At 42.2% G+C, this 22,784-nt stretch overlaps 1 long non-coding RNA gene across 1 annotated transcript in view; it reads left to right on the top strand.

Moving 5' to 3' along the window:
* Positions 1-4,002: 4,002 nt before the first annotated feature.
* Positions 4,003-22,784, top strand: part of LOC146627534 (uncharacterized) — a 116,435-nt gene continuing 97,653 nt past the window's right edge. The window contains exon 1 of the long non-coding RNA XR_014906358.1: positions 4,003-4,104. This is a non-coding gene — a long non-coding RNA (uncharacterized LOC146627534). The remainder of the gene's footprint in view (positions 4,105-22,784) is intronic.

The raw sequence follows: 22,784 nt of genomic DNA, 5'->3' as shown, positions 1-22,784 counted from the left end.
AAATGATCTTATTTCCTGTAATCAGCATTTAGAATAAAATATTTAATGCTCCTAAACTGTGACAAAAAATTGTATGAGGTATGTGAGGATGCGTGTGTGAAATGTCATGAAAAGCTTTATATGTGATTTTAAACACAACACTTCCCTTGTTTGGCATATTTCTGTATTTTCCAGTTAAAATGAGGAATATGACGTCTGTAAAGAATTGCCTTTTTCTTCACTCGCGCTTATCTTCAAGAATATTACTTCGTCTTATCAAAGCCGGGCCATGCTTCGTCTGTAACACACTTATTATGCGAGCCCACCAAGGTAGAAATTCATATTCATTAATCAGAGCCTTCCGTGAGGTTCGAGAAATACACTGAAACAAACGGAGAGCGGTGGGCGTCCTGAGCTCGATAAGTCTGTGCAGCCACGTTCAAAGACTCGACGTATGCACATAAATTCTCATTACATTGTTATCGCAGCGTTGATGTCATACGCCCATGAAGATCAGTAATGGAAAACATAAACCATTTTCTTAATGTTTGTTCAAAACTAAAAGGGCTCGCTGATTTAATAAACATTTGCATTCTGCTGGCTGTATGAGCAGATAAGAAGTCATAAACTAAAGAGGCGATCGATCACGTAACTCGCTATAAGCTGATGTTCATATTGGCAGGAGGATTAAGCCTCACTGAATGTGATTAGCAGTTTTTGTATTCATTCGTTCCTTCTCTTGTTAACACAGTTGCTGACCAAGATCGTATTTTGTTGTTTTGTCTTTGATATTTTTCCTGCAGCGTGTAAAAGTCGCCTCGTGCGTCCAGGATCAGTATGATCAGAGGAATTTATTTATCTGTAGCAATTCTAATGTTTATGAATGTTCTCATTAAGTCTCCATCCGTGCGATGAGTGGGCAGGCACACAGATAAGGTTTTTCACACCACAGCTTCACATGTGATGTAGTGATGGTGACACGCTGTCGAATGAGATCAAGTTCATCAGGTTCGAGTGAGGTGAGAATTGTTGTGCAAAGATCCCTCTGTGTGTCTGTGAGCTAGTGCTGTATAGCATTTACTATATTACCTGCTCATCTGCTGCTGGGATGTTTGTGTGATCACTAAAAGCACCTGAACTGAACTGACACTATGCACTGTGTATCTGTATGGACTTCCTCCTGCTTTAGCTTGACGAGGTTGTTAAATAGGTTTTATCTGGTTACCTGTGAATATAAGCACAACATAAAGGCTTTCAAAAATTGAAAGCTTTGGCCTTTGAAACCAGCCAAGAGTGCGGTGCAGTGGTTAGCATGGTCGCCTACAGGAAGAAGGTTCTGTGTCCAAAGCAGAAGCTTCTGCGTGGCGTTAGCATGTACACGCCCTGTGTACGTTTAGATGCTCAGGGTTTCTCCTGAAGTCCAAAGACATGCATGTTAATTATAAAATGTTGAGGCATGAATGTAGGCTCTGGGCTCTAACTGCCAGCAAAACAGCAGTCAAGGAAAAGCACACATTTTGCAGAATGTCATTTTTTTTAATGGTCATAATATTTCATATGCAAAGGTTATTGTCGTGGGACTCAAGCTCATCTATGGATTTACTGCCTCAGGATTCAGCACATTCAACCAGTCTGTGAAGATAATGAAGGAATAGAAGCGATAGTTTAGTTTAGTTTAGTTTAGTTTAGTTTAGTTTAGTTTAGTTTAGTAATACAAAATATGTATTTTGTGTACTTTAAAATCATCGCTTCGTGATTTTATCCTAGCAGAAAAATGTTGTCGTGATAAACAGTTTACTTCCAACAGCGCAAACTTTTTTAGATGACAGACAATTTGATCAGTTTTACTGATCATTTCAAAAGAAATTCTAGTAAATTGCACAACTGGAACCTAAGATGACGCAGTTCTCTTATTACTGTGGCTGCGCTGAGCATCTTGTAAGCTAATGAAATATTTGTTTGTGATACACGGTTGGTGCACAAACAGCAGGACGTTGATGGCAGTGCCATAAGGTTCGAACCATGAAAATAACAGAAATGTTGCCAAGATATTCTTATTTTTATTTCTCTGTTTGAATGAACAAGCACTTTTTAACCCTCTGTAGAATGCTGTTGCCTTCAGGGAACACACAGCGTGTCTGCTTATTGCACTGTTCCTTAAATATTTTATTTGCCCATATATGGCTGGTAAATTGTGAATGGACTGGTTCTTTCTCTGGCCCTTTTCTACTCTACCTTAGCAATTAAAGCACTTTAACAACTTGCCTTATTCACTGGAGCAACAGCACCAACAACATGTGTAATTAAATACACACAGGGAAGATCGCTATTCAGTAAAATGCATGTTTGACCTTTGACCTAAGGGTTGGACAGTTCTTTCCAGAACCACATCTGCATGGGACACAACCATTTTCTTCACCTTATCAAGTTCAGAGTCACGGCCAACTTTATTTTTAAATCTGCTTAAGTGGAAAATCTATATTTTAAAAAATATACAGGCATATGCATGAACATGTGAAATGTATCCGAAGTGTATTTGTTTGTAAAATCATTCATTTCATTTATTTACTAAAATAACATTTTTGGTTCATTGCCTCGGGGCAACGTTTCCACTTTTGTCTACTTTTCTTAGGGCAGTAACACTAAAGCAGTGCTTCTAAACGCTTCCCCCTGCAACTACTTATTTTGGGTTTTTAGGTGCATCACACATGTAATAAATCACTTGTGAGGCTGTAATGTAAATAACTTATCTAATATTCTACGGTACATGACCCGGTCCATGATCCCCTCAATGCCATGAAGCTATCCTGCACCCTTTTCCTGTTTCCGCCTCCATACTCTGGAGATGGTGTCATTTGGCCATGTACAGCCTTCCTCTTCCTCCAAACATGGCAGATAGAGCTTGATTTTGTTTTCATGTGACCACAGCACTTTGTCCCAGTCATGCTTTGAATGATTAGATGCTCATTTCTAAACTTAAGACGGGCCGGTACATGTGCCTTTTAGAGCAGATGGGCCTCGGGGCTGCCATTACAGCGCAGTGTGTTATCAATGGTGTTTTTGGTGACTGCAGTCCCAGCTGCCTGCAGATCAATAGCAAGCTCCTCCATGAAGTTTTGGGCTAATCCACCACTATTCTCATGATCATCATAGCTTCATGCAGCAAGAAATGAAAGGAGCTCCAGACTGAGAGTGACTGATGGGTCATTTATATTTCTTGCAACAAAGTAGTAAAGGCACCAGTAGTTGTCACCTTGTCACCGAGCTTCTTTCCGATGGCTTTGTAGCCCATTCCAGCCTTGTGCAAGTCTGACCTCCTTTGACAGCTCTTTGGTGTTGCCCATGGTGGCTGAAATGAAGGTTGGAATGGAAGATACTGATTCTGAGCACAGTATTACAGTATTTCACTCATGCAAATAAATGTATAACTGTCATGTAATTTTTTTCTGGATTTTTGATATTCTGTCTCTCTCCATTAAAATAAAAACTACCATAATTAAAATAAATAAATAAATATTCATAATAAATACGGACATTTAATACCACACAAGGGTCGTCAATATCAACGGCTTAAAGAACTGAAGTGTGTATGTTCATATTTGTGAGCCTGGTTCTGCTGGAGGTTTCTTCCTGTTAAAAGGGAGTTTTTCTTTCCCGCTGTCGCCAAAGTGCTGCTCATAGGGGGTCGTATGATTGTTGGGTGTTTCTCTGTATCTATTATTGTAGGGTCTACCTTACAATATAAAGCACATTGTGGCGACTGTTGTTGTGATTTGGCGCTGTGTAAATACAACTGAACTGAAATTAAAGCAAATATAAGTGGGCAATCTGCTGCGATCGCCTCCACGTTTCATATTAAACTTCACGTTTACAGCGTAGTGTTCTCGTTCGCCTCCTTGCCTGTGTTACATGAATGCAGCGAGTCCGGGAAACAAGTTTGACACTCGGCCCGGTGACCGAGGTTTGGGGCGTTGACTAAACTTTACTCAGACCAATCAGAGTGTCGGAATTCACGGTGAAACTTTGTAAACAACTTCTACACGCTGGTTTAAAGCTCGTCCGCCGTATTTACTACGAAACAGCGCGGTGGTGCTGCAGCCGAGAGACTCAAACGACTCAAAACAGGTGAGACGCAGTTATGTGTGTTACACGCTCGCCGTTTTTGTCTCCATTCTGTGTTTGTGTCTCGCGCACCGTGCGCGCGCCCCCACTGTTTGTATGCGTGCTGTCGTTACTCATAGTAGAGTGGGTGCAAAAACAGCTGTCATTTCACGCGACAAGTGGAGGAGAAATGCGCGCTGGGCGTTTGGAGACAGTCCAGAAAGACCAAATGTAACCGTTTTATGTGGACGCGTCGCCAGAGGTTGCCTCAATGTATCGAATGACGTCGCCACTATATGGTGAATTCCAGTCCTGAGTAGGAACAGCTTGTAGCTGCTGCACGTCTCCATTGGATCGTTTCGGTGTAGTTTGAGCAAAGTGTGTCTGTTGCATCACCTAAAAGCATGATTAGCGAGACTTTTCATCAGTCGGTGGGATTTGAATTCAATTTTAGAGATTTCCTTAAAGAAGAGTGGGCCACTCTTGCTTCCCCTCTTCCTGTCGACATGTATGTGTGTGAGGCAGCGAGAGAGCGCTTGGTCCTGGCCGTTTAAATTGAACAATCCTTGATTTCTCGGAGTAATTTCAACGAGCAGGCTAATGATGGAGCACACTTCTGTAAAAATCACTCAGCATTTGCCCGCCGCCTGAGTGAGACAGACCTGTTATTAGGCTGCTTCACAGCCTGTGAATGCGTCAGGTTGCTATAAGAGCAGGTATCAGAAGCTGCTTACTCAAAGCCTGCCTCAAATGTTTCATAGGAAATTTGACTCTGCAGGACACGAGAAAGGAGTCACGCTGAGAAATGTTGAAAAAGCTCCTTATAATGTATGAAAAGCCATAAATCAGAGTCACGAGTCAAGTTACACCTGTTTCTCTAATTTCATTTAAATATGCGATTTTCTGCGTGTGTTTCACACTAAAATTTACAGACTCCAAGTTTAAACTCCGTTCTTGATCTGCGAGCTCCAGTGGCGAGAAGCAGTACTGCCTGCTGTGTTACTGTTAAGTGTGAACAGCCTGCTGTAGACTGCGGGAGACTCGGTTCAGAGCGGATGTGGGCACAGCTTTCGTTGTGGAACATCAACATCTGCATGCTCTGTGTTCCCTCAGCACGCCCACTGCAGCGAAGGAGGAGCCGAGACAGAAGGGGGAGGAAAAGTTTCCTGTCAGAGTGGCTGAGAAAGTGAATCAGGTTAAGTTTGGCAGGCAGTCAGACCTGGGGGGGGGGGGGCTTCAATTTTAGACTTTTTCCGCTGTAACTTCTCTGGAAATGTGACGCATTTCATTTTGTGGTCTGTGAAGTTGATTTCTTGATGGTATCATGCTCATTCTTAGTACATTTCTGTTTTGAAAAAGTTCATCTCAGCTGTCTCCTAACAGCGTCCAAAGCTTAACAGTTGCTGCATTTACTTGTCTGCATGCGTCCTTTGCCTCTTTTTACGGGCAGTTTTTGGTTTGCTGATGTTGTTTTGGATAGAAAGCGACACCACGGTAGACAGGGTCAAATATAAACCCGAAGAGTAAACTTGTGGGTATATTTTACTTGGAATTATTGAGTTGCTTACACTAAACTGGCAAAGTTACATGTTTAACAGAAACAGAACAGAGAGACGTGTTTTTCACAAGTCTTTTCCATATAATGAAGACTGTCCAAATATGCAGTTTCCCAACGTTAATTTGGAAAATTTCCAAATGCTGCCACCAGTTTCCAAAGATTATGTAATTGTGAAATTGTGCAACTAATAAAGGCATTATTTTACTCTTTAAAGTTACACAAGAAAATCAGCCCACATGTGTTAGTTTGATTGTTGTCGTCTGGCTGCCTCAGTTCACACAAGCTGTGTGTCAGCTACCTGTTACCACTGAAACTGATTCGGTAGATCTCAGGGAAATTCTGTGAAATTACCCATCATCTTATCTGGCCCTCAAACAGAATCAAATAATTAAAGTTGAGAAATGATCCCCGCAGTTTCACAATTGCATCGCTTTGTTTCTAACGTTTTTAGAGTGAGCAGGCCGTGTCATCACGTAAAAACTCCACCTATGTCCCAGTTTGTTCTGTTTTGCACGTGACGTATCAGCTGCCGGTAAGTGTGTGGGTTTTATAACAGCTGGACTCACAAGGCGCACTGTGGTTTTGTTGCATTTGCATGTCAGTTAAAAACAGAAATACTCTGAGGAAATACGAGTTTGTTTGTTTTTTACGTTTGATAGCATTCACCGCAACATTTGATTTATAATAAAAGCTTTATCGCTGTTGGAGTGCCCTTTAAAACTATTGTTGCTCATGACCTCAAGCAGCGATCAGACTGTTGAAGGGGAAATGAGAATTGTTTGTTTTCAGGTTGGGCTGTTAACCGCCCTGACAGTACATGAAGCACGCTGACGTCATCGTTTCCCATCACAGCACCTAAACACAAACAAATGTCAGCTGTGACTTACAGACCGCAGTGTTTTGGTGGTTAGATTGCTTTGAATACACAATGTGCCGACCCCCGACGTAGGTTAGACGAAGATAACGATCGTACGTGTTGACTCGGTGCCGATGTTACATATAGAGAAGAAAAAAGAGGCAACACAAACACAAAGGGTAAAAGGATAATAGAGAACCATATAATAACATTCTGCATTATGTATCAGTTATTTTTGGCTAGTTAACGAGTGAGTGTGAGCGACGAAGAAGCTGCTTCCTGCAAAATACTGTTGTGGTGATACGCATCAGTAATGAAGTTGTTGACGTCATTTTGGAGTTTCACCTTGAGTAAAAAGTTGCTCTTCTGGGAAGTCACTGTCATGGTTCTTGTAATATCACAGATGATGTCGATATCAGCTGCTTTGGTAAAGCGGCTGATCTCTTGTGTGTATTTCTCAGAAAACAGTACTTTGCCAAACTAAACGGCTTGTTGGTGTTTCGTGATGCTGCTCGATGTCGGCCTGTGAGAAACAAAGACGAGTAGAAACGACGAGTCGGTGTGAGAAGAAGTTTCTTTAAGCGAAGACTGCTGGCATGTTTTCAGTGGAGCAGGAGGAGGAAGAGGAGGCAGAGCGCGGTTGGATTGTGTCTTCCGATGTGTCTACTACACAACTGGACTGGGATCTCTGAGATTTAACATCTGCTCTGCAGGAAAGAACATCTCGCTGATGCTGATTATTCCAGCTCACATCCTGTAGGGATGCAGTTACATGAGTTACACTTTAAAGTAGGGCTGGGCGATATATCGAGTTTTTAAAAAAATATCGATATATTTTCATACGAGATATAAGATGTGACAATATCGTTTATATCGATATAGTCTATGTTACGTTATAATTATACTTGTGGAGCCGCAGGTTTGCCTCTCTTTCGTCCACTTTTGTCTCTACGCAACGTTACTCGGCCTCGCCTCTCCTTCACTGAACACAACTCCCCCTCCCCCATAGCTTCACCTGCAGGCAATGACAAGATGAAAGCGGAAAATCTCCGTTAGCGAGTTACCGCGGATCGCCCCGTGCGTGGGGCTGGACGGCGTCAACGTGTTAGCGAGTTAACCACGCTAACGACATGCAGCCCGGAGGAGCTGCACGGCCTAAAATCCTTTTATTTTCTCAAAAATCGACAGTGCGCCTTATGTATGAATTCTGGTTGTGCTTACTGACCGCGAACTGATTTTATGTGATACACAGCGCTCAGCAATCTGTCAAAAAATGTTTTAATATGACCGCTTGATGGATTGTCGGAGGATTACGGCTACCGAGGAGGAGCCTCGCGGAGTGATACGTACTGTGTGTGTATAAGGACCACAAATGGCACCTGTTCAGAGACGTGGTGCAGCTGTGAAATCTGTCTCTTTGTTATTATGCTCAGCGTCTATTAGTTTACATTTTCACTGCACAATTGTGAGCTTTTTGTTATGCACAAAAACAACATTGTTTTCTTTTATTTATAGACCATGATTATTTAATAAATGCTGATAATTTATTTTTGAGTAATTTCTTCGTGTACATCTACGCTGTATGTAAATAAAAGTGCCCGTGTGACATCTGGGACACAGTGTGACTAAGAACTCTCTTTTTGTTCTTAACTTATGGCTTTAAAAATAAATATCGAGATATATATCTTATATCGCCATCCAGGTAAAAAATATCGAGATATGAATTTTGGGTCATATCGCCCAGCCCTACTTTAAAGCGTTCACGCCAAATGAACTATTGACTTGTTTATGTTGCTGTCATTTTCTGCTCCGTGGGTAGTTTTGGCTGTCAATGAAACATCTTGGTTTTGTTTGTCTATTTGGTTTTTGTTTGTTTGTTTCTACACCTTAAAGTGGCAGCATCACAAAAAAACCATTTATACTTGTGTTAAGGGTTTATTTATTGATGTCTAATTAAACTGCTGTTGCAATAATACTGGTGTGTTTTACTCGTTAAAAGGGGAACACAAAGTACAGCTTGGGCTATTAATAAACCTCAATGCAGTGCAGCTTTCTGCTGCATATTTTTAGACACTGTATTTGTTTGCTGTACTTCACAGCTGTGCATTATTGATGCACAATCTTTGTCTTTGCCTGATTTCTAAGGTCACTACAGCTGTTGTAGGGTGTGTCTTGTTGTTTGATAGGTATGTCAGCTGTTGACATTGCAATGTTTTGGTGTTGCAAACTCCCCTGAGAGTCTACGTCAAGACATGTCGGTGCATTTCCCAGAGGTACGCTTTTTTTTTTTTTTTTTTTTTTTTTTTAAGCAGCACAGTGTGCCACTTTGCTCAAATGGGGCTTTTTTCTTCTTCTGTGAAGATGAGTTTGCATCTTCACATCCGGTGTGGTTCATATAAAAAAAGCAAAGTTAAATCAAACTAAATGAAGTGTTCTGTGAAAAACAAAGAACACGAGTTGGTATTGTAAAGGGAGAACAGGAGAAAGTTATTTATGTCCTACATTAAAAAAATCAAGGGTAGAAATGACTGATGTCTTCTGGTATGAGTAATGTTTTGTCGTGTATCTCATAGAAAGAGCAGATTTCAGTTGCCTGTGCGATATTTCACTCATGCTTTATGATCATCTTTGAGTGTGGGAACAGTTGTTACTTTCAATCTGATTGCTGAAAAAGCCGTGTTAGACGAAGCTTCTCATCTGAGCTCTTTGCATTTTTATTCTTCATCCAGTTGTTTACTGACTTTGTTGAAAGAGCGTAATTAATGCAGCAACTATGGGCTTTTTCACATTTGTTCATAAGTGGTCGAACTCCGACCTCTAGTGGTGTCAAAGTTACCCACATGCAACATTTACATGACGCAGTGAGATACAGTGTATGGAATGCCAGGACTGCCATAATGAATTAATTAAATACACCATTAAATAATTAATTAAATGTGGCAATAATGAATTTATTAAAATGCGAAATAATTAAAACGCTGATCGAGTCAAAACCATTGCTTTGGCCTGGTGGCCATTGTTTTTAGCACACAACAACCGGCATGTGGAAGCTAACAGAACTGAACTTTGAAAAACCGTTTGTGTGTCACCAAATACCGTTTTAATATTTTTTTAGCTGAGAATGTAGTGGTTTAATCTTCATGTGTCTGGTCGGTTTGTCAAGATACAGCCTCTTTGCAAAAGTGCTTCAATGATGTCGGAGATGTCTGCCCAGTCTCACGGCAAAGCGTGGGATAGACCCGCTCGCCTCGCAAGCAATCGAGCTGTTATTGCCACTGACAAAGCGCAGGCCTGGTACACAGCTGTAATAACCACCGCTGACTTCTTTTACTGAGGTTATATTTATCAGGGTTTTATTTCCCGATGTTCTTATGTGTCCTACGTGTTTCAGTCACCAATTCTGAATTATAACTAACATTAAAAACATGTTTAAGGAGGAGAGAGAGCAAATAAATCTGTTTAACATCTGATCTTTGGGTTTTTGTTCAGTAATCAGCGTGACCTGTGTATAAACACATAAAAGAGATAACGTTGGTGTTTCCGTCATGTAGTAACTGCTGGCTTTAACTGTACAAAGGTTGTTCGACACTATGAAACACATACAGACTTCATGATGTTCGGCTAATATTTTTATTGTGAATATTAATCATGAGGGTAAACGGCCCTGTACACCACGCAGCGAGGTCAGCATGTCCACGATATCTTCAGCTCTCTGAGTTAACTCAGAGTTTCCCAGCTGACTAATCTAACGGTCATCTACGAATATTTCACGGCTCATATCAGTATGATTTTACAGAAAATCATCCGTATTACTGCCAGCTATTCCAGAGACGTGAAAATCTACAGCATAAAGAACAAAAACATATAGCAACACTGTAACAGAGATGAACCGTCAGTTTGTCCAGATCAAAGTGGAATGAAAGTGATTGGTTGAACAGGTGTGATCTGTGTTTTCTGCATTTTCATCAGTGTAAGAGACTCAGCAGCAGATTAGGATAACAGTTATACATTTAATGAATCACCAAATGAATCCACGCAAGAAACGAGCAAACCTGTTCGGACAGTTTGAGTTTGTATTCCCTCAGCTGCAGACTCGCTGCTGTTTAAATGTTTGAGAGGAAGATTAGATATAAACAAACGTCAAACATAGACTCAGTCTGCTTTCACATTTGATATGAGGCCAGCACGTATAGTGGCTGTGTCCTGTTTTAAGATCATACATGTAAAATTGTTGTCTGACCTCCGTCGATCCAGCCGCTCAGAGTCCGTGGTTACCATGGTTACTGCATAAGCAGCTGTAATGTTAACAGCTGGCACTGAGGAAACCTCCCGGCAGCATGGGTGTTTATGTTTTTCATTGCAAAAGAACCGTCTGAATGGTTAACTGAAGTTAACTTGGATAAATTATAGTTAAGGAGTATCACAGATAACGCCTACGTGAGCTGTGCGACTGTTCACCACTACACTGAAATCAGCAGGCTATTACTGAAATACACGTGCTATATCATAAACTATGATATAAACAGGGAGGTCCTATTAACATGTTTAGTTTTACAGGACACCTTCCTGCCTTTAGTCTTCTTCATGAGCAGTATTAGTTTTCTTCTAACATCCAGAAGTCTGCACCATGTGTTTCATAGTTTGTAACAAGCCTTTGACAGGTAAACATAACATGACCGAAAAAGCAAAAAAAAAAAAAAAATCACAAATTGTATGTTAACCTTGTTTATTTTTAGTTAAGTAAACTCTAAAAATTCTAACAGACAGCTGGTGCTTAGAATACAGTTGAATAACTATTAAAAAACAGATGATATAATATTTCTGTCCAGGTTGCAGACTTCATGATGAGCATGCTGTTGCAAACTCTGCTCCTCTCGGTGGAAATGCGCCTTCTCTTTCCTCTTTGTATAAAAACATTTTAAAAGTCAGTTTAATCTCAAAATTCACTGTTAAATCCAAAACACACCAGATAAAGAAAAGCGAACGGTTCAGTCTAACACATGTGCCAGTGAACACTATATTTACTTATCTTGTGCAGAAAAATGCGCTGACATTGTGTTATATCGAGCACCGGCTGCCCAGTTAAACTGTGACTATCACCAGGTCACGTGGGCATGTTTCTTGAATTAGCAGCAGGTGTTAAACAGCTGACAGGTGAGGAGGAGGATGCATGCAGGTAAACTGAGGGTCTGTTGAGCTGATCGCTGGTGTCCTGAGAAACAACTCAGCTCGTTCTTTATGTTACAGAAGCACAGAGACACAAGACCAGGTGGAAAGAGACGATCGTTCGGTGAAAATGAGAATCTGCGAATGCAACATGTGGAACACGGAGAGTGGAATATGTAAACAAACTGTTTAACTTAACCCCCCCGTTAAGCTGGAACACCGGGGCTGTGAGCTCGGTGCACTCTGTCAGCTGACTGTTAGCAGAGCTAGTGACATCTCTGAAAACATCTGAGCACTTTTGCAAACATGTTCTATGTTGACAACCTGACCAGACGTGAAGATTACGCCACTACATTCGCAGCTAAAACACTATTAAAAGTGTAGTTGGTGACAAAAAAACGGGGTATTCTAAAACTGTACACCACCACCATTGCTGCCTGTTCATTCTGGGATACCTGGCTGCCCCAAGTCCACACAAGCAATCGATTATCTAGGATCGACCTGTCTTGACTTACTTTGCGGGCAACCAATCAAATGTTAGATTTGACCCCGCCCACTTAGTTTGATGGGTGAGGCTGACAGATAAAATTATTTCAAGGAGAGAGATGAAGGGGACAAAAGTGCCAAAATGAATTAAATAAATAAATCATTAAATAATTAATTAAAACTGTCAATAATTATTTAAATGTGTTATTAATTAATTAAATATGTCAGTAATTAATTAATTACACGTGTCATAAATATTTATGTAATTAATTATTTCCAATTTTAATTAATTATTGACACAATTAATTAATTAATTATTTAATGGTGTATTTAATTAATTCATTATGGCAGTCCTGGCGTTCCATACAGGTGACACACCGTTACTTAGTGCAGTTGTAATGTGCGTTTAGGAACTGGCGTCACAGCAGTCTGGCTGCACGCAGAGGGCGTCGTTATGCGCACAACAACTTTCTAAATTACAAATATCAATTATTATTTAAAGGTTGGATTTCAAGCACTTATTTAACCTCAAGTACTTCTCAAGAATGTGAAATCGCTGCTAACAACACCTGCAATTATTTTTATACTGAGCAATTATTTCATGTATTGAATTATTAGCAATTACACGGCACTGCTGGTCGTGGTTTTTGTTTTTTGTAATGTTATTTTATTTATGGAAAAATTAACCTGCCTTTAATTGTACACTTATTAACATGTACTTAACTTTAAAATACCACATAGTTAGTATATTTAACTAATGTCAAGCAAACATTTTCAAATGTGATTCCTATTGTAGAGTGAAATATCTCCCAGTCTTCTGCTTTAATGGGTTAAATACAGAGTGACAAAAATGCAGTGAAGATTTTCTCCATTCAGTTTTGATCCACAGCGTTACGTGAAGTTCATTTTATGAACGTTCAGATCCACATGCTGTACACGTAGGCTGTCAGCGCTAGATGTTCCCCCATAGTGCTCCAAGTAATCACGGCTGCTATTCTTATATTGTACCTCTAGATGGCAGAATAGTCATGCTGATGTGCTTTAAAAATACACTGTAAGAATCTACTCACTCCCTGAGACAGTGTTTTACATGACAGAGCATCAGTCAGCTTAAGTTATAGGATTCAAATTGAGATTTTATTGTTTTTAAACTGCAAAAAACACACAGAAAACCATTTGTATCACGTTTAGGGCTGCGTACTGTTTGGAATATCTACCTAGAAGTGCTTTATGCTTGCTTGGCTCAGTTGTTGTAGTTACTCTGAGAAATCGAATATTTTTTTTAAAATGAAAAACACGAAGTGTGAGCCAGTCAGTCCGAACGAGTAAACTAAGTAGCCATTAAGAACCGAAGAATCAATAAAGTCTAAGATGCAGAAAAATAAGTAAACAATAATAAATGTGTAATAAATATTAATAAATGTGTAGTGATCTTATCTAGTTAAACTAATCCTCACAATAGACATTGATCACTCACTTCCTGGACTTTCCTGGATTTTTTTTTTTTTTAAATTTTCATTATCCAGTCTGCCATCCACCCATCCTTCCATCCACCCATCCATCCATCCATCCAGGATTGATCCAGGAGGTGACCAAGACTGCCACAGATCCAAAGTGAATCCAAAGTCCCATCATGTTGAGTGCAGCCCGCTAACATAGCATTAACAACAGAATTCAGCATGTTAGGGATGTGAAAAGGTGCAACTGAGGGCAGACAAATAACTAACGAGCTCGCTCCGTCTGTAGAAGTCGAGCTACATGACCTTCTGTTGGCCCTGTGATCCCAAAGCCTGACCTCAAGTTGGAAGTTTATACTAGAAGGAAACCAATCTGGACGACGTTCCGCATAGAGGATGGATGTGGATTAGAGGAGAATGTTCTGTGTGTGTGGAGGGGGGCGGGGGGTCTGCTTGTTCGGGAGAAGGAAGGATATAGTGTTTTATATCTCCACACAGGGTGAAACCCCCACAGTGAAAAGAACTGAGCCATATTGTTGCCTCGTGTTATTCCTTCATTCTGAATCTCCTTGTGTAATGCGTTAGATGGCTCAGGGTGATGGGAGTCATTTACAGGTTAGTGGCTGCGTGGATGTGTGTATTAACATTTTTGTGGTATATTTTAATTTAAAGAAAACTTCCCTTGATGAAGACTTCCCAGTCAAAGGTGTGCTTTGTGAAATTCTGGCAACAACAAGGATGGACTCTGGTATGAACTGTAGGATCAGGCTGATTGTGAGCGTTCACGGGGAAACTTGAATGGAATCAGAGCTGTGTCGATCGCATGCATCGCTTTGTGTTCAGCTTACATCTGTGACGCACACTCATTGAGACGCTGCACGTGCAAGGTCGGTCCAGTAGGTGGGCTTACAGTACGGAAAACAAGCTGAAGTTCCCAGGCTTCAGTGTTTTGCTGGACTAGCTGAGGAGGCCTCTTACTTGGCTCAGTCCACCTTCGGGTCCCTCCTGGCTCCGGCCTCTGTAGATTTAGACATTGTGGGTTATTTTTAACCTCTTGGCCAAGCTTTAAACTGTGAAGGGGAATAATGGGTGTCTAAAAAAACCGTTGACGTTGTTGCACGGGAACGTGTCCATCAGCTTTTCTTTTGTTTAGTACAGCAGATGTGCCTGTATAGTGCAGTGGTTAACACATTCCCATGACAAGGGTAAGGTCACTGGTTTAATGGCTGGAGACATCAGGAAGGGCATCGGGCTCTGTGCAGTCAACAATGCAACACTGACCCCTTGTGACAAAGGAGCAGCTTTTTACAACAGATACTTGCTGTATGTTTGACCTGTAGTTGTCTTTACATGCACGTAACAACAAGTATGAAGAAATCTATCATAGGAATTGTTATAAATGTGGCAACACAATCTAAAGCAATGCTGTAATATCAAATGAGCTCAACACAACAACCCAGTTGTGCAGTGTGTTGTCCTTCTATGTGGGGGGCCAATTTGAACCTTTTTGACAGACCTCACAGTATTGAAGAAATTGCCCTTTCTCCTTGGGGGCAGTTGGTCTTTCCTCCTAACTTGTCACATGAAGATAAATGACTTAATTTGCAAAGGCATGTGGCCCTAATCTGCTTAATTAGAACAAATAAATCCACCAGATTGGTTAAAGGTCACGGCAGAATTTACACAAACTGGCGTATCAGATCAATCTAGCTGATTAATTGCCGGTTGTTTGCCTGCTGTGCCTTTGTCGGTGAAGTCGGTGGTTTGTTGGACGCTGATCTCGTTCTGTGCGTGCGAGTTTGTGGCCCTGTGTTTAAGTGTCATCGGCACTAGATTTGATCACTCACGTCTGAGCTGTTTGTGGCTTCGTCTCCACGTGTGAAACCATTAATGAGACCGTGATAATATTACACTTTACATTCCATCCAGGAGTTTGAAACTTGAGCTGCTAAATCTACCAATCAGTTGTGCTGTATTATTATAGAAAAGGATTGTTTGCTGTTACTTTAATAGAGTTACGACTGCATTTGTTGCTCAATGTCAGCTCAGCCCAGGCTCCGCAGTCTGGGCTGAATAAGCTGTTATGACAAAGGATTTAATGGGAAACATTTGTTTGAATGCTAAAAATTTGGGATTTTTACAGATAAAGTCTTTCGCCAGATTTTGCATTACAACAGATGCGGTTTTCGAGTGCTGTTGTTGGTGTCACTGACAGTTCTGCCCATCTGCTCCCAAATGATCCAGCACATTCACCTGGTTGAGCAACAGTACCACCCGGCCATTAGGTACCATCAGACTGCCGGTCGTCATGTTGGGCTGCGAAAGCAGGAACCAGAGCCTGCGCCTCACCGCGTTCTCCAGTCTAAACAGTCGCAGTCCCCTTCATGCTGTGTCTAGTTCTACTAATTCTGGGACCAACTACAGAAAAGTTGGGCAGAGGTCAGCAAAGCTTTGTGCATCCTTGTGTCTGTGCATGTATGCATGGTGTATGAAGTCAAGAGTGAGGATAAGGAGAAACAGGAGCATGTGGTAGACACATTGGGGTAGTGGAGGGGGTACCCTAATAGGCCCCAGAAGTTCCCCAAGCAGCACCCAACACAGAGGAACAACTATGGCCTTTGTTGGTCACCCCGTGGATCTCACACACAGTTAATATAGACTTTTCCCACTGACTCTGCCAAGAGTCTGAAGTCATTTAATGAAGTGGCGGCTGAGTTTAGAAGGAGCCAGTGTGCTCGCTGCTTGCACTGACAGAATGGAAAATGTCTGTGTTATGCAGCGAACAGCAAGTGACAAGAGGAGTGTGTTTTAATACCTCTCTCCCTCTCTCTCTCTCTGCACACACACACAGATTAAGAAGACGAGCCTGCATGTGCACATTAAAGCCTCGTCAGGAGAGACACAGTGATTGTACATATTCGTGCAGGGATACGTCGTCTGGTTTGTGATCGGCTGCGCTTCGGTCTAACGACATGAAAAGTTTCTCCTAAACTCTCAGCGTTCGGTCTCTGCTTAAACGTGTTGAGACTGAATGTGGTAAATAAAAACTGTCGCGGCCTAAAGCGAGCACTTCTCGTATCGCTCGTATACTTGCCTAATTGTTTCACGGAGCCTTTGGAGCTATCTCATTGTTCGGGTCATCTATTGTAGTTAAACCTCACCTTTCTCGCCCATTTTCACGGCTGTCTGTTTATCCGCTCAGCTGTGAATGGACAGTATCTCTGTATGTATTTGGTCACACTTCTTTTCAGCTCCCTGTCTTTTCATCTAGCTATGAGCAGATTGCAGTCTGTTTTGCTGTCCCATTGTGCAGCTGTCAGTTATTTCCAAACACTCAAGTGTCATTTGCCTCAGATTCCATCCCTTTCATTTCTCACTTCTTTTCTATGGCTCCACCAGCGTACATCTCATTGAGTGGGCATCAGCAGGCATATTCATTCTCCTCCATTTCTAAAAGCACATTGCTTTTTCATAGCAGCCATAAGCCTCCTTTTTAAATCCACAGACAATGTGTTTTTGTCCATCCTCCTCTATCCTTTTCAGGGGAGAGTGCAGGGATTCTCCCTCTTTCTCTCTTACTCTCTCTCGCTCTCTCTCTCTTTCCGAGGGCATCTGGGCGGACCCCGAGTACGGCGCTCCTCTTCGAGCTCGATTGTCTGTCTGTAATGAGCCGTGATGAAATATAACAGACTGAAATGTAATAATTCACGCGGGCCTCGATGAGGAGCACGTGGCTAGCGGTCGGCTCGGGCTGCGACGGCCTCCTCCTCGGCTCCCGCAACAATGCCGCGGTACTGCCAGCACCGCTCGCCCCGCTCTGGTCCAGTGATCTTGTTGTGCCGTTCTCTCGCCGTTGCCTCGCTTCTATTCAGAGTCACTTAACGTTGGAGGCTGTCTGTGATCACTGGCGTGCCAGTGCATCTCTTTGGGAAACAAGGCAAACTGTCTCCTTTGAATTCCTTCATTCTTTACTCCTCACCTCTCGCTTTATATGTTTGGGTTCTTGCCAGGCTTCTGACCCGCAGCTGAGTTTGTGGAGGAGGCCTAAAAGCATCGGCCCCTCGATGCCGCCTGATCTTCCTGATCTTCCGTCTGCGTTTTTGGTTTTCCTGAATGCTTCTGTCATTTCTTGCAGTTGTGCTGGGAATGCAAGCATCTTGTTTAGTTATGCAGTCGGCTCAGTTCTTCGTCAGTAACCTGCTGCTTTATATTCATGCAGCGCTACTAAACTTTAGATTTTTTTCCCCATTATGCAGAATTATTGGGGGGATCGATAGCTCGAGCAAAACACTAATGTAGTATCTTACTCAAGGTTGCTTTGAGGTCGTCTGGAGCTAGAGCAGGGCGCTATGGCCAAAAATATTTATCACAATATACATTTGAAAATTTGCGATAACGATATAACTGACGATATAATTGACGTGAGACAAAACACTTTACAACTCCTCAACTTTATTAGTGCAAAAAACCCATCAATGTATTTTCACTTAAACAAGCAGCTGTTTTTTATGTGCATTAATGTTATATAAAAATGTAACAGTGCAAATGCAAATTCCTCGCTGACAGTTTAACCAAAAGGCATTTCCAGTGGAAACTGGCCGACATATCCTCAGCATAACCATGTATAATATCCACAACACTTAAAAAGAGGTTATACACACACAATACGGTAATATTATGTTGAAGCACAGTACGTATCACTCCGCGAGGCTCCGCCTACGATAGCCGTAATGCTCCCACAATGCATCAAGCGGTGCGGCTTCGTAGCTCAGCAAAGTCGCACTGAAACATTTGACAGATTTTCGAGCGCCGTGCACATAAAGTCGTTTCGAGGTCAGTAAACACAACCAGAGTTCATACATAAGGCACACGGGGTTATAAGGGGCTCTGTCGACTTTCAGAAAAATCAAAGGATTGATTTTAAGTGCGCCGTATTTTCCAAACAACACGGTAATAACGACGGCCCGCTAGCATGCGCTACCAAAAATAGTGCTTTGTTGTGTATCTGACGGACGAAAGCTAAACCAGTTCCACACCAGTGAAGCTGCAGCATTTTTACAAACCAGTTCTGGTTCATCGTTTCATTCAACGATCCGCTTTCGCCCTTCTCATTCTCCGTCACCGCCATGTGTGTATGAAAACAAAGGCACTGCACATTTTACCCATATTCTATCGCGATATTTCATTTTCTTGTCGTTGCCCAACATTATACCGGTGTTACCGTGAACGGTATGATATGGCCCAGCCCTATCTGGAGCCACTTCCTTTGCCTTTGATTTTGTCTTTGGTGGCACGCCTTTTATGGCATTGTGACTCCAATTTATGCACTTCCTCCAATTGCAAGGTACTCTCTGCTTGCAAAGTCTCCTAGCGATCGTACAAATCTACTACTTGAGAAGTCAGCAGCCTCCCTGCCACACCTTCGTATTCATCAACTTTCCTAAAGGAACTCTAAGAATTTACAATTAGAGGTGAGAAACTTGTGAGAGATACACAATTGAGTACTGGATAACAGCACTGTACTACATATTAAGTCAAGCTTGCTTTGAAGGCTGCCTGTTTCCTTTGAGAGTTGTGCTTTCCTATGACAAATTATGCGGTGTGGACGTCGGCGGTGGAAGAAGGCAGTGTAGACAAGGAAGGCAAAGGGACTGAACAGAGACTCAATTGATGCTCCTGACCAGCAGCTTGGGGTTTTGACGCAGTGTGTGGATTTGTGTCTGTCTGTGTGTGTCTGCGCTCCAGTATACTGCATAGACTCTTATGAGCATGTTGGCCATCTTAAATATTACTTTGCTCATTTGAAGGCAAAAAAAAAAGACAATAGCATCATGGAAAATATATTAATATTAGTGACTCTTCATTGGCTCCCTGTTAAATTCAAAATCCTGCTCCTCACATACAAGGTCTTAAATAATCAGGCCCCATCTTATCTTAATGACCTTGTAGTACCATATCACCCTATTAGAGCACTTCGCTCTCGCTCTGCAGGCCTACTTGTTGTTCCTAGAGTATTTAAAAGTAGGATGGGAGGCAGAGCCTCCTGAATGACCCCTTAGTTATGCTGCAATAGACGTGGGCTGCTGGGGGATTCCCATGATGCATTGGGTGTTTCTTCTCACTATGTGTTAACAGACCTCTCTGCATTGAATCATATCTGTTATTAACCTCTGTCTCTCTTCCACAGCATGTCTTTATCCTGTCTTCCTTCTCTCCCCCCAACCAATCACAGCAGATGGCCCCGCCCCTCCCTGAGCCTGGTTCTGCTGGAGGTTTCTTCCTGTTAAAAGGGAGTTTTTCCTTCCCACTGTCACCAAAGTGCTGCTCATAGGGGGTCATGTGATTGTTGGGTTCTTCTCTGTATGTATTATTGTAGGGTCGACCTTACAATATAAAGCACCTTGAGGCGACTGTTGTTGTGATTTGGCGCTGTGTAAATAAAATTGAATTGAATTGATTCAGCAAATCGAGTTACCCTGATCCTCCCTTGATCTGATGACGGGAGATGTATTCATGTTGTTTACATATTCCAACATCACACATCTGTAACATACAAGTTAATTACCGTCTTTAGTAGATAAATCATGTCTCGTTTTCTCTCTGGGTGTCTAATAATGTGCACGCTGAGTGGAGGAGAAGGCTTAAAAAGTCAGATTTACCACTAAATCGCTTTCTTTCTAGCTTATTTTGGTACCTATAGGAAACTCATAAGAGTTTCTTAATATTCTACCAAAGTAAACCCACCAACCATGTGACCTGGTTTGGATGATATTGTTTGCCTGAAGTTTTCCGAGTCTCTTCATAACTAGGCAAAAGCACCGCAATACTCTCAACAGATGTACTACTACAAGTCAGAGAAATATTGTGCAAATTTGATTGCGAGCTGTCTCTTATGTTTGCGTGGAGTTTTATTTATTTTATTTTTTTTGTATACTTTACTGATCCCTTTGGGGAAATTCCCCTCTGCATTTAACCCATTCACTCTGTGAAGCAGTGGGCAGCCATTGGGCGCCCGGGGAGCAGTGTGTAGGGACGGTACCTTCCTCAGGGTAGCAGTTCAGGGGAATCAAACCCCCGACCTTCTGATCATGGGCCACCACTCTACCTACTGAGCTATCCCTGCCCTAGAAAAGAAATGTTACCATGAGCAGGGTTCAAACCCGGGCTTCCTGGTCTCAAAGCAGCTACTCATCTCACTGAGCCAAACTGGTTCTCAAACTGGTTCTCTTTAGCTTAGCTTAGTTGCATTGGCACATACAGCACAACCTCCAGTACAATAGAATCTAGAGGATAGAGAACTAAGAAAGATTACAGAGTAAAAGAGAGTCTAACTGTAAGCGTGCTTTGAGTGTGCCAGTTCACCAGTTTGGTGGTCTTTCTCTGAAGGTTGTTAATTAGTGCAGAATGTAGACTACAGTTCTACTGCCAGCACTGATGAAAAGAGGAAAGGGAGAGAGAGAGAGGGTAAACTGTAGAGCTGCCAAGAAGGAGGAATTAGTGATAGGCTGAGAGTGGTTCCAAATGGTGGAGCAAAGCATGAAGAATCCCAGAGTCCCTGCCTCCTGACCCACATGTTTTCTGCAGCCCCTTTGAGACGCACACATACAGTACAGTGAACAACTGTCGACAAGCGCAGTAGGCATAATGAGAAATCCAAGCGTCAATATTCAGCATATGGAATTAGTTTTAATTGGTTTTGAAACTGTCCTGGTTGAATAGGGATGCCCCCCCCCCCCCCCCCCCCCCTTCACTGTTGGTATTGGATGGATGGTTCCTTTTTATGTCCTTATTGTGTAAAGGCATCTCAGAGGACATTCAGAAAGACTTGAATCTCTCTAAAGTTGCTGTCAGATTTGGCACATGTGCAGTACGTCAGGTGTGGCTTCACACAAAACACCGTTTAAGCATTTTGAAAACCTGCACTGCAGTTTGTCAAACATCTACACGCTGTGAGAAATCAACTCAAAGGTGCTTTTGGGGACTGTGGGACACCCGTCTGAGCTGTGTGTACTGTAAAAGTAAAAGGTTATTATCCTTCTCTCTCACTCACACTGCACCACACCTTGTTCAGCACTGTACAGATCCTGAGAGTGGATGGAAAACCCCATTATGTCATCACAGTTGCACCCTCTACAACTGGCCACACTGTGGAGCTTTGTGTGCAGCAGACTGAGGATGTGGAGAGAGAGGGATGAACTGATGAACTCTACTGACACAGAAATGTGAACGTTAAAGTAACAAACATTTCTGATTCATCTTCTGGAGCCGTTTCTAAGCAACAATGTTGCAACAATGTTGCTTAGAAAGTGACTGTCGATTGCAGATCAAGTCAAATAAAAACAGCTTGTTGGAATTAGTGGTTTTCACACGGCTCCTGTTTGTCCAACCAACACAACCTCGCACTGAAAGTTTTAATAAGATAAAGTAAAAACTCTGTTTCATCAGTTTACAATGAGTTTACAGCAACTAAGAGATTACCTTAACGCTTTGCAACTACAGACACGCATTTAAATCAGAAGATCTGAATGTCCAGGGATGACATGTTTAAAGTATAAAAGTTTGCTTCTCTCTCTTTCTTCAGTCTGCCTCCTAACATCTGCTCCCAGCCAGCCACCTGTCTCCTGTCAAATGCAATATTAATGTCCGCCATGCACTTGTTAATTATTTCCCCTGAATGTAGTCGTGTCAAGCCGAATATGGATAACAGGATTGTAAAGAACCATTTTATTAGAGGTGATCACTCTCTTTCTCCCCCCTTTCTTTCTGTTTTTCATTGTCCGAATGCAGTCTCAGGTCTTTCTATCCGCTAAAGTAGAGCGGTGTATGTGTGAGCGTGTCTGTGTGAACTCAGCGTGCCTCCATACACCAACTAGAGCTTGTTTCCAGGGAGACGCACAACTGCGTGTGCTAGGAGGGTGGCAGAGGGATGGCCGATGGGGGCTGACGGAGGGGTGGCACGTTGAACCGGGGATGGAAAGAACGAGGGGGGTGTAGGGGTAAAGTAATGAGAGGTGTTATGGGAGGAGGTGGCAGCAAAGCAAGGCGAGGCCAAGCGGGTGGCATGGCAGTGGGGCCTCCTTGTGTCCCGGTCTCCCTTGTCCCTCCCGGTCCCTTTTGCGGACAGCATCTGCAGCCTGTTTTACATGCAAAACACACCCTGCAGAGAGGGCGTCTACACATG

This window comes from Diplotaxodon limnothrissa, linkage group LG7 (assembly GCF_057381915.1).
Source record: "Diplotaxodon limnothrissa isolate DT_005_m linkage group LG7, D_limnothrissa_male_GT1.1, whole genome shotgun sequence".
NCBI classification, from domain to species: domain Eukaryota; kingdom Metazoa; phylum Chordata; class Actinopteri; order Cichliformes; family Cichlidae; genus Diplotaxodon; species Diplotaxodon limnothrissa.
The sequence above is the reverse complement of the archived record's forward strand: the minus strand, read 5'-3'. Positions and strand labels throughout refer to the sequence as shown.